The sequence below is a fragment of the Vombatus ursinus genome, unplaced genomic scaffold (assembly GCF_900497805.2).
Source record: "Vombatus ursinus unplaced genomic scaffold, bare-nosed wombat genome assembly UNPS02001419.1, whole genome shotgun sequence".
In the NCBI taxonomy this organism is placed as follows: Eukaryota; Metazoa; Chordata; class Mammalia; order Diprotodontia; family Vombatidae; genus Vombatus; species Vombatus ursinus.
The window spans coordinates 7,942,523-7,952,552 of NW_020941197.1; the positions used below are offsets into that span (position 1 = coordinate 7,942,523).

The following is a 10,030-nucleotide window of genomic DNA, read 5'->3' on the forward strand; positions in this document are numbered from 1 at the left end:
GGACCTTGGGAGGGATTTGCTTCGGGCTGACTTGGGTGGTAAAGGGTGGAGGGAGGGAGGGAGTGTGCTGCACGGTTGTCCACCTCCCATCTCTGCTCGGAGGTGGTACTGAAAACATCCTATCCAAACAAAAAGCCTTGCAAACTTCCAGCGCTGGCTACCAGGATATACAGATAAGCGTCTGCAAAGCCACCGCGTTTGCACACCGGCTGGGTCGCCCCATCACCTATCGCCTCCTCCCCGGGGCTGTCCCCCAGCCTGCTCCCTCCCCGCCCGCCCGGCTCTGCCTTCCCATCCCCATCCCGTGCTCCGCCTCCCCGCCCCGCTGCTCAGTGCCACATCACTGGCCGCGCCTGCAGCGCCCGCTCTCCGTCTGCAGAGGGAGGCTTCAGAGACGGAGTTTAGCGGTGGGCTGGAGATGGAGGGAGAGTGGCGGGGCGGGAAGCCAATCAGAGAGCAGGGAGCAGTCGTGGCCACCAATGAGCTTGGGCCCTTGCCAGCCGCGGCAGCCCGAGTGCTTGCCAGGGGTGCGGGCAAATGAAGCACATCTGGACAGCTGCGCGGCTCTCTTGAGGGCTGCTTCATTTCGCCTTGGTTAGTTTCCGACTTGCTCCGCGTTCTCTCCCTCTGACCATTTAGTGCCTTCCCCAAAGAAGAAATCGAGGACCCAGGCTGAAAACTTTTCCCAGAGAAATGGGACCAAGCACCTAATCTAATTTTCTTGAGGTTTTAAGCGCAACAAGAACAGAATCAGCCCCATCAACAAAAGCCCAGCTGTTGTCTGGTTTTAAACTGGCTATAGCAACCAAGTGGTGAAGACTGAGTCGTAAAGAAACTGCCAAGTTAGGTAAGTTGTGTGGTTTTTTTGCGGGGGGTGGCGGGAGGTGTTGTTGCGTGCCTTGTGTATTGTGCTTCTAATGTTAAATTTTATTTGTGAGTAGTGGCCACTATCTTCTCACTAGCGCTTTCCCTGGTTGATGAAGGGGAGAAAAACACTGCTTTGTGCCAGAAACTGCACAAACTCTTTCTCCCTTCCTTCTGTCTCTTCTTATTTGCTAATATCTTTTCCCTGCCCCCCATCCCACCCCTCATCTATACCCCTAATCCTTCTCCCCCCATATTGAGAAGAAAGGCAGATGTTTAATTAGCATTTTGTAGTAAATGACCCCTAACTCTGAAGTTGGATATACTTTTAAATTTTTTTAAACAGAGAATGAAACATCCAGTTAATTATACCTCTGCTCTCTTCTTTTTAGATTGTAATTCTCAGCACTTAGCACGGTGCCTGGAACATAGAAGGAGCTTGGTAAATGCTTGTTGACTGACTCATTGATGCATTTCCTTTTGGAGGATTGAGGCAATTTTAGAAATAGGATAGACAAAATTTTTGCTTTAATTATCTGAATATTTTAGGTTAAAGTGCTTTAAACTTTAATCATTTAGATAATTGCTGTGATTTTCCACTACATTTCAGTGTAGATACAAGCCTGAAGATTTCCCCTACCCTGCTAATGTTACTATTTTAAATACACACACATTTAATAGAAGAAAGTGCATATTGTTTATCAATATCCTTTTAAAGGTAATTTAAATATGGGATACTGTAAGATTAATGATTAAACTTGACTTGTAAATACTTATCATTGTACATAATCATATTGAAATATTTAGGAAGGTATTAGGAAATAGTTGGATAATTTGAACAAACTGAGGCCTGCCCTCTTTGAGACACATAGAACCATAGTTTTGTTTTTTTTTCTGCCTGTAATATTTAGTTTCTTATTTGGGATATTTTTTATTTAATAGTCTAAGAAGTCTGATCTGTAATTTCTGAGTGTAATTGACGTAGAAGGGAATTTCTGTAGTTTGAAAGCATGTGTGTTTTTGTTACCCCCCCCCCCAAAAAAAGGTGGTCATCATTGATGGAATTCAAGGAAGAGATGCCTCTCATGATCCCTCCTCACCTGTCACTGTCACCTCGATATCCTTGCAATTAAGTAATCACCACTGAAACTCATCCATCCCTTCCTTGGACTGCTGCATCCTTCTACTTTCTGTTTTGTTTATTTGTTTGTTTTTTTTCCATCCCTAATTGAATGGGCTGGAAAGGAGAGACTGGGCACTGTCAGACCACTGACCTTTTTGCAAACTGTCTCCTGGAAACTTCACCTAAATGACCTATTTTCAAGATAAGTTACCCTGTGTACTTGGTGGAAACAGTTCACAAAATACCAGCCTTGGAAGGGACCTTGGAGATAATCTAGTGGTTCAATACCCCATCATTCTTCTTTCTGGCCCTCCTCGTGTGATAAAAGAGGAATGTGGAGCCCAATGACTTGGATAAGATCACATGGCTAGAACTTGATTGAGTGATGGTAAAGAAATAGCTCATCTTAGCTCTGTTTGAAAGATTCACATATTGGTTTAATGTTACTTTTAACTTTACTTGTTTCAATTACTTTAAAATATAATGTCATTTGAATTCTTTAAAATATACAGTTTCATTTAAAATAAGTTTATATTTTGAACTCTCTTATTTTTTCTAGTTGTAGCTCACGAACCTCCCTTCCTCCAAACCTCCCTACTTCTCATCAATCATTCAGTAGAGTTAATTAGCAAAGGTATGTATCATATCCAGCTTTGAATTACATTATTAGACACCCATTTTGGCTGGAGTATGGAGTCATTGGAAGGTGGTAATATGAGACAAAATGGGGCAGATAGGGTGGTGCTAGATTGTGGAGAGCCTTGAAGGTCAGATATAGGAATTTGAACTTAGCAAATCATAGAGAGCTAATGAAGAGTTTTGAGCAGATGAATGATATGTGAAAAGGGGGATAGTTATAATAATAATAGCTACCATTTTTATAGCACTTACTATGTGCTAAGCACTGTGCCTCATTTGATCCTTAAAGCCGCCTTGGGAGGTAGGTGCTATTATTATCTCCCCTTTACGGATGAGGAAACTGAGGTGAACAGAGGTTAAATGTCTTGCCCTAGGTAGCATAGCCAGTAAATATCAGAGGCCAGATCTGAACTCAGGTCTTATTGACTCCAGGCCCAGCACGCTATCCATTGTGTGTTCCTCTCAAAGCATATGGAAGAAACATTTGGAAGGGGTTGGAGGAATAGTTTGGAGGGGAAGAGAGCAGAGGTGGTAGGACTTGTTAGCAGGCTGTTGGAATAAGCCAGGCAGGTGGTAATGAGAACCTGCACTAAAGTGATGGCGGTGGTAACAAGGGATGGATGTGAGAAGTCGAACCTGTGGGACTTGGTAACTGATTGTCTATGTGAGGTGAGGGAGAAGGAAGGGAAAGGAAGAAGCAAAGTCACCACCTCCCCCAACAGGGTCTGAAACATTGGAGATAGTAATAGTGGTGCCATAGATAGAAAATTGTGAAATCAGAAGGAAAATCAAGTTCAGGGGAAAAGATAATGAGCTTATTCTTGGAGATGTTACTGAGCTTGAGGTCCTGGGGCATTTGAGTGGTGCTGTCCTGTAGGCAATTGGAGATTAAAGGTTTGTAGATGTTATAGCTAAACTGGAAGTCATCCTCTGTCTGAACCCAGGTTCTCAGTCTCCAAATCCAGTTCTCTTTCATCAGTGCCAGATGCGGGTCTGGAGTTCAGAAGAGAGGTCAGAACTGGAGAGAAAGATTTGGGACTCATCTGGACACTGAGTCATTTTGTGGGCCACAACAGCATTAGAGGTCATTTTATTAACTAATTAGGTACTTATGTTGCCCTGGGTATGTAAACACATTTGTTTAGGTAACTTTCTTCCTGTTTCAGCACTCTGAGCTCATGCCAAGGCTTTCCTTGTGCACAGAAGCTGGTGGAGATACCTCTCTACCACCATCACTTCTCAGGCTCAGGTCCTTGAGTGATACAGACCATTCTGTATGATAATGTTTAGAAAACGGCCCTCCTTGGCTGCCCTGGAACAATTATGTGCTATTTTCATTGACTTAATTGACTTCACCCTTCTGGCCAAAAAGTAACTGCAAGGAACCAAGTGGAGCTGTTTGGGAAGGCAAGAAAATGAGTAATGTGTTTACTTATTTCTGGTTTATAGGATCATAGAGTTAGAACTGGAAGGGACGTCAGAGATCATCTAGTTCAACCCTCCCTGCCCCCACGTTACACATGAGTAAACTGAGGCCCAGAGAAGTGAAATGATTTGGGTGAAGTCGTTCAAACCCAGGTCTCTCATTATAAATCTGTGTTTTTCTCCATTCCATCCATTCATTCAATAAATTGAGCATCTTTTATGTTTAAGGCACTAATAAGGCAAAAACAAAAATTAAACAACCCCTACCCTCGAGGAGTTCACATTCTGCTTTTGCACACTGGTAAGTGAGGGAAAAATATATGTATGTCTGTGTGTGTATCTCCGTATCTCTACCAATAGTATATTAATGTGACTTTTCTCCTCACAGCCCCTCCAGCATTTATCATTTTCCATTTTTGTCAATTTTGTCGATATGATGGTGGTACCTCAGTGTAGCTACTTTTCTTCCATACTTGCAGAGTAGTAGAGGGTAGAAGAGAATAGGGAGAGCACCAGCAGATTCAGCAATTATGTAAAAATAGTGTTCATGGTTCTCAGAGAGCTTACGGCCAAGCATGATTTCACTCTCAAGGTAATGGTTTTAAGTCTTATCGTAACACTGAGTTTTCCTTCCTCCCCATATTCAGATTTGACTCAACTTCTAATGTTAAGAAAGTGCTACTTTGGGGGGTCGTACATAACTACAATAGTGAATGAATTGGATAGCAAAGTTTTCTCCTCTAAGTGTATACAAGGGATTCCCATTGTAGTATAAGATGAGATAACCAGGTTATCTTCAGTGCTGAGTAATTTTCTTGTAGGAAGTATGGTGCTGAGACCAGTGCTTCGCTCCCTCTTAATGGTCTGGAAGAATTAATTAGGCCACTAGAAGCTGGGGTGTCACAAATCTATACATTGAAACTTCTGTGAGTGTGAGAGAATTTGACTTCCCTTACCCTGTAGGATCAGGCAGCTAGGCGGCACAGTAGATAGAGTGCTGGGCCTGGAGTCAGGAAGAGGAGTCTTCATGAGTTCGAATTTGACCTCCGACACTTACTAGCTGTGTGACCCTGGGCAAGTCACTTAATCCTGTTTGCCTCAGTTTTCTCATCTATAAAGTGAGCTGGAGAAGGAAATAGCAAACCACTGCAGGATCTCTGCCAAGAAAATCCCAAATGGGATCGTGAAGAGTTGGCTGTGACTGAGCAACAGCCCTTGTAGGATTAGATAGTGGAGACATTTCTCTTGGCAACCTCTAAGAGGGTTTTGTTTTATATATGTGTGTGTGTGTGTGTGTGTGTGTATGTGTGTGTGGGGGTGTGTATATGTGTGTATATATATGTATATGGTGTATATATATGGTCATATATATGGTGTGTATATATGTGGTCATATATATGGTATATATATGTATGTATGTATGTATGTATATGTGTGTGTGTGTGTGTATATATATGGTAATGATATTGAGAGCCAGAGTGTTAAATGGGGGACATTGAAATCAAAATTGGTGGATGGGTAAGAGGGTGGGAAAAGACAAATTTACAACAGAGAAGTATTTTGTATATTTTATTTAGTAATAAGTTTGAAAAAATGAGTATGCTATCAAACTGATCATGATGAAAACTGATATTAACAGTTATAGCTTAGAAGAAATCATAGCATCATAGAACCAGAGATGAAAAGGATCTTAGATGCCATCTAGTCTAACTCTTATTTTATATATAAGGAAATTGAGGTCCATGGAAGTTATGTGACTTAGATCACTGTCAGGAGTAGGATTAGAACTCAGTTCCTCAGATTACAGAGTCAGTGCTCTTTTTTCCTGTACCAGGTATTGGGTATGTTAATGGAAAAGAAAATGAACAATTTTCTGAACTTTGCACTTATAGTTTTGGGTGTGGGGAATGGAGGGCAGTAGAGGAAAAAAAGTTTGTCTAGAGCCAGTTGAAAGAATTGGGGTCAGTGTTTCTGGGTAAGTGCCTAGTTTATAAGCCAGCTTTTAGGAGGGGCCTGGTTGTTGCTCTCGCTTTGATCTTTCTTTGCCTCTTTGTAGCACTCAGCTCACGTGAGATCCTTTTGAGAGGCATTCAGGCTCAGCAGCACAGAGGACCGGCCTGGGAAGAGTACTGATAACTTCTTTTTGTGGAGTATTTTAATGGTTACAAAATGTTTTCCTCACAACGACAATACTTTGGGGTAGGCAGTGCAAGTATCATTATCCCCAGTGTCTAAAGGACGCAATGGAAGCAGATGAGATTTGAGGAGTGACAAGTAAGCACTTGTTTTTGTCTCAGTCAGATTTCTCATCCTTTCGGCCAGGTTTGTTTCAGGCAAGAGTGAGCCCAGTAGTGGGATCACTGGGGCAGTGAGTGTGAAGGGTATAGTTCCTTTCTTAAAAATACAATTTTATTTTATTTTCAGTTCTGAATTCTCTTTCTTCTGCTTTTCCCAAAAGATATCATTACTAGGTTTATATCCCAAAGAGATTAAAGAAAGAGGAAAAGGATCCATATATGTATATACACATATATATGTATACATATAAAATATAAATATAGCAGTTCTTTTCATGGTGGCAAAGACTTGAAAACTGAGGGAATGCCCATCCAATGGGAAATGACTGAATATTCCCCCTGCCCTTCCTTTCCATTAAGGAAGCAAGAAAAAAATTCATTAAAAATATGTATAGGCAAGCAAAACAAATTCCTCCCTTAGTCATGTGAAAAAAATATGTGCCTCAATATGCACTTTGAGTCCATCACTTCTCTTTGCGGGTGGACAGAATGTTTTATTATAAGTTCTCTGGAATTATGATTCGTCATTGTGTTGATCAAAGTTCCCAAGTCTTTCAGTTATTTGTCTTTACAAATATATATAGTATAGTATAGTATAGTATAGTATAGTATAGTATAGTATAGTAATAGTATAGTATAGTATAGTATATCATATAGTATAGTATGGTATAGTATAGTATAGTATAGTATAGTATAGTATAGTATAGTATAAATTATTCTCCTGGTTCTTCTCACTTCACTTTGTATCAATTCATACAAGTCTTCTCAGGTTTCTCTGAAACCATCCCCTTTATCAGTTCTTACAGCATAGTAGTGTTCCATCACATTTATATACTATAATTTGTTTAGCTATTCCCCAATTGATGAGCATCCCCTCAGTTTCCACGTCTTTGCCACTATGAAAAGAGCTTTTATAAATATTTTTGTATGGATGGATCCTTTTCTTCTTTCTCTGATCTCTTTGGAGTATAGACCTAGTAGTGATATCACTGGGTCTTCACATTTTAACAGTTTTTTGGCCATAGTACCAAATTTCTTTCCAGGATGGATGGACAAGTTCATGGTTCTACCAATAGTGTATCAGTATGTCTTTCCTCCACCCCAAAACCTTTGTAGCATTTGTCACTTTTCTTTTTTGTCAACTTTGCCAATGTGATGGATATTTGCTGATACCTCAGCGTAGTTACTTTTCTTCCACAATTTTATTATCTAAAATTAGTTGGGCTAATTCAGAGCTCTACCAACAATTAGTTTGATTGCCTTCCCACAGCTTCTCTAGCATTGACTGTTCCCATTTATTATCATCTCTGCTAATTTGTAGAGTGTGATTTATTTATATTAGCATTGCTGTTATTATTCCTTTAATTTTTTAGGGGCAAAGAAGATAGTCAATCTATATAATTCAATGCAACCCCTTGAAGAAAGGCTTTGGGCAGTGATTTCATTTGCCAGGGACAAGAAGACTTGACTCCCCAGGCATCAGTTTTTGAGGAAAATATTGAAGATGTGGACTTCTTAGTGGACCTCTAGAATCACCATCTTCCCAGAAGTCTCCTTTTTGTGACTATCTCTACAGTTAATTTTTTGTTTCAGACAAAGTCCATGTTGGCAGAGGAAGTGTTGAGCACAAGATTTCATTTTCTCCTTGCTGTGGATGCCTCTATTTTGCCATCTTTTTCATCTGTCACTTGCTGCCTTTTTGTGACCTCTCTTGAATCATGAGAGATTTGTAGCAATTATTTCCCCTTAGCTCTCTATAGCATAAGCCATCCGCTGGGGAAACAGAAAGCGGTCATCTGATATTTGGTCAGTTGAGGGGTAGGACTAGATGATCTCTAAAATCTTTTTTTTTTTTTTTTTTTTTTTTTTTTTTTAGCTCTGACATCCGATGGTCCCTAAGGGCTAGCCACATGTGGCCCTCTAGGTCCTCAAGTGCGGACCTTTGACTGAATCCAAACTTCACAGAGCAAATCCCCTTAATAAAAGGATTACTTCTGTGAAACTTGGACTAAATCAAAAGATTGCACCCAAGGACCTAGAAGGCCACATGTGACCTCGAGGCTGCAAGTTCCCCACCCCTGGACTAGACTAAGCTGGTCAACCCTTCTGACTCTGATCAAGGCCAGATGGCCTCCACAGAACAAGTTGGGTAAATTCTTACACTGGCACTGTAACATCCTGGCACTAAGGTCATCACTGCCCCTTCTTCCTCTATTTCTGCTTCTATCATTCCCCCTAACATGACATAATGATGGTAACAAAAACTCACATTGACATAGCATTTTATTTTATTTTTTTTAGATGTCAGAGATAAATTTTTTTTTATTTTTTAAATATATTTTATTTATTTCATTTAGTATTTTCTAATTTCATTTTCTTTTTTATTTTGTTAAATATTTCCCAATTACATATAAAAAATTAACATTCATTTTTTAAAATTTTGAGTTCCAAATTCTTTCTCTCCTTCCCCTTCTTTACCTTTTGAGAAGATAAGCAATATGATATCAATTATTCATGTGAAGTCATGACATAGCATTTTAAAGTTGACAAAATTTCATTATTCTTCAGACTCAATGAATACCATGCTCAGTAAAAATGAAATAGTCCCTGGTCTCCCAGAACTTCTTTGTGCATGACACTCCATACCTTTGTCCTTGCTGTTCCTGTCATCTCCCAGATGGTTTCCATTCTCACCTGCACCTCTCAAAATCCCTGGCTTCTTTCAAATCGGTTCAATGCCACTTTCTACAGGAGGTTTTTCTTGGTTTCCCTTGCTTTCTGCAGCCTTCCCTTCTAAAATTACCTTCCATTTACTCTGTATGTATCTTGTATATACCTATTCATTTACATATTGTCTCCCCCATTAAAATATAAGCTTCTTGAGGGAGGGAATTTGTTTTTGACATCCTTTGTATCTCTAGCACTTAGCACAATGCCTGGCACATAGTAAGTGCTTAATAATTGCTTGCTTGCTTTATTGGTTGGTTGAATCCAGGTACAGTGATAAGTAAATACAAAATATCTTAAATACAAGAGAGGAAGAGAACCTTCACAGCTAGGGACCATGAGAGACCATGGGGAACAGGTGGTCTGGAGGGAAGCTGTGTCGTAAAGAAAGGTAGGGATTCCAAGAAATGGAGGTTGGGAGAGAGCACATTCCAGATCTGGGAACAACTGTACAAAGACTCCAGACACAGAAACTAAAATACTCTAGGAATACAGGGAACACCTAGTAAACTAGTTTGATTACATAATAGATAGTATGTTTTGGGGGAATAACATGAAATAACACTGGAAAGATAGAAGGGAGCCAGACTGAGGAGATGCTCAGATGCTAACCTGAGAAAATGGTGTTTTATCCTAGTTCAGCCTTGGTGGAGAGAAGTAAGCAGGAAATGGTGTAGTATAGAAAAGAATACTACTAGGGATCAGTTAGGATCCAGAGTGGATCTTAGGACTTGAATAATATAATCCATAGCAGTAAGCATTTACTAGGTATCTGCTATAACCAGTAGTAACCATTTACTGGGTGCCTGCTGTAACCAGCAGCAAGCATTTATGGGGTGCCTGCTATAATCAGCAGCAAATGTATATTGGGTGCCTGCTATAACCAGCAGCAAGCATTTATTGGGTGCCTGCTGTAATCAGCAGCAAGCATTTATTGGGTGCCTGCTGTAATCAG

At 40.2% G+C, this 10,030-nt stretch overlaps 1 protein-coding gene across 2 annotated transcripts in view; it reads left to right on the forward strand.

Moving 5' to 3' along the window:
• The first annotated feature begins 510 nt into the window (after positions 1–510).
• Positions 511–10,030, forward strand: part of TMEM45A (transmembrane protein 45A) — a 90,133-nt gene continuing 80,613 nt past the window's right edge. Inside the window, exons 1-2 of one of the 2 annotated variants that reach the window (XM_027868286.1) lie at positions 511–847; positions 2,547–2,621. The gene's annotated coding sequence lies outside the window, so the exon portion shown is untranslated. The remainder of the gene's footprint in view (positions 848–2,546; positions 2,622–10,030) is intronic. The other variant, XM_027868270.1, reaches the window with a different exon arrangement.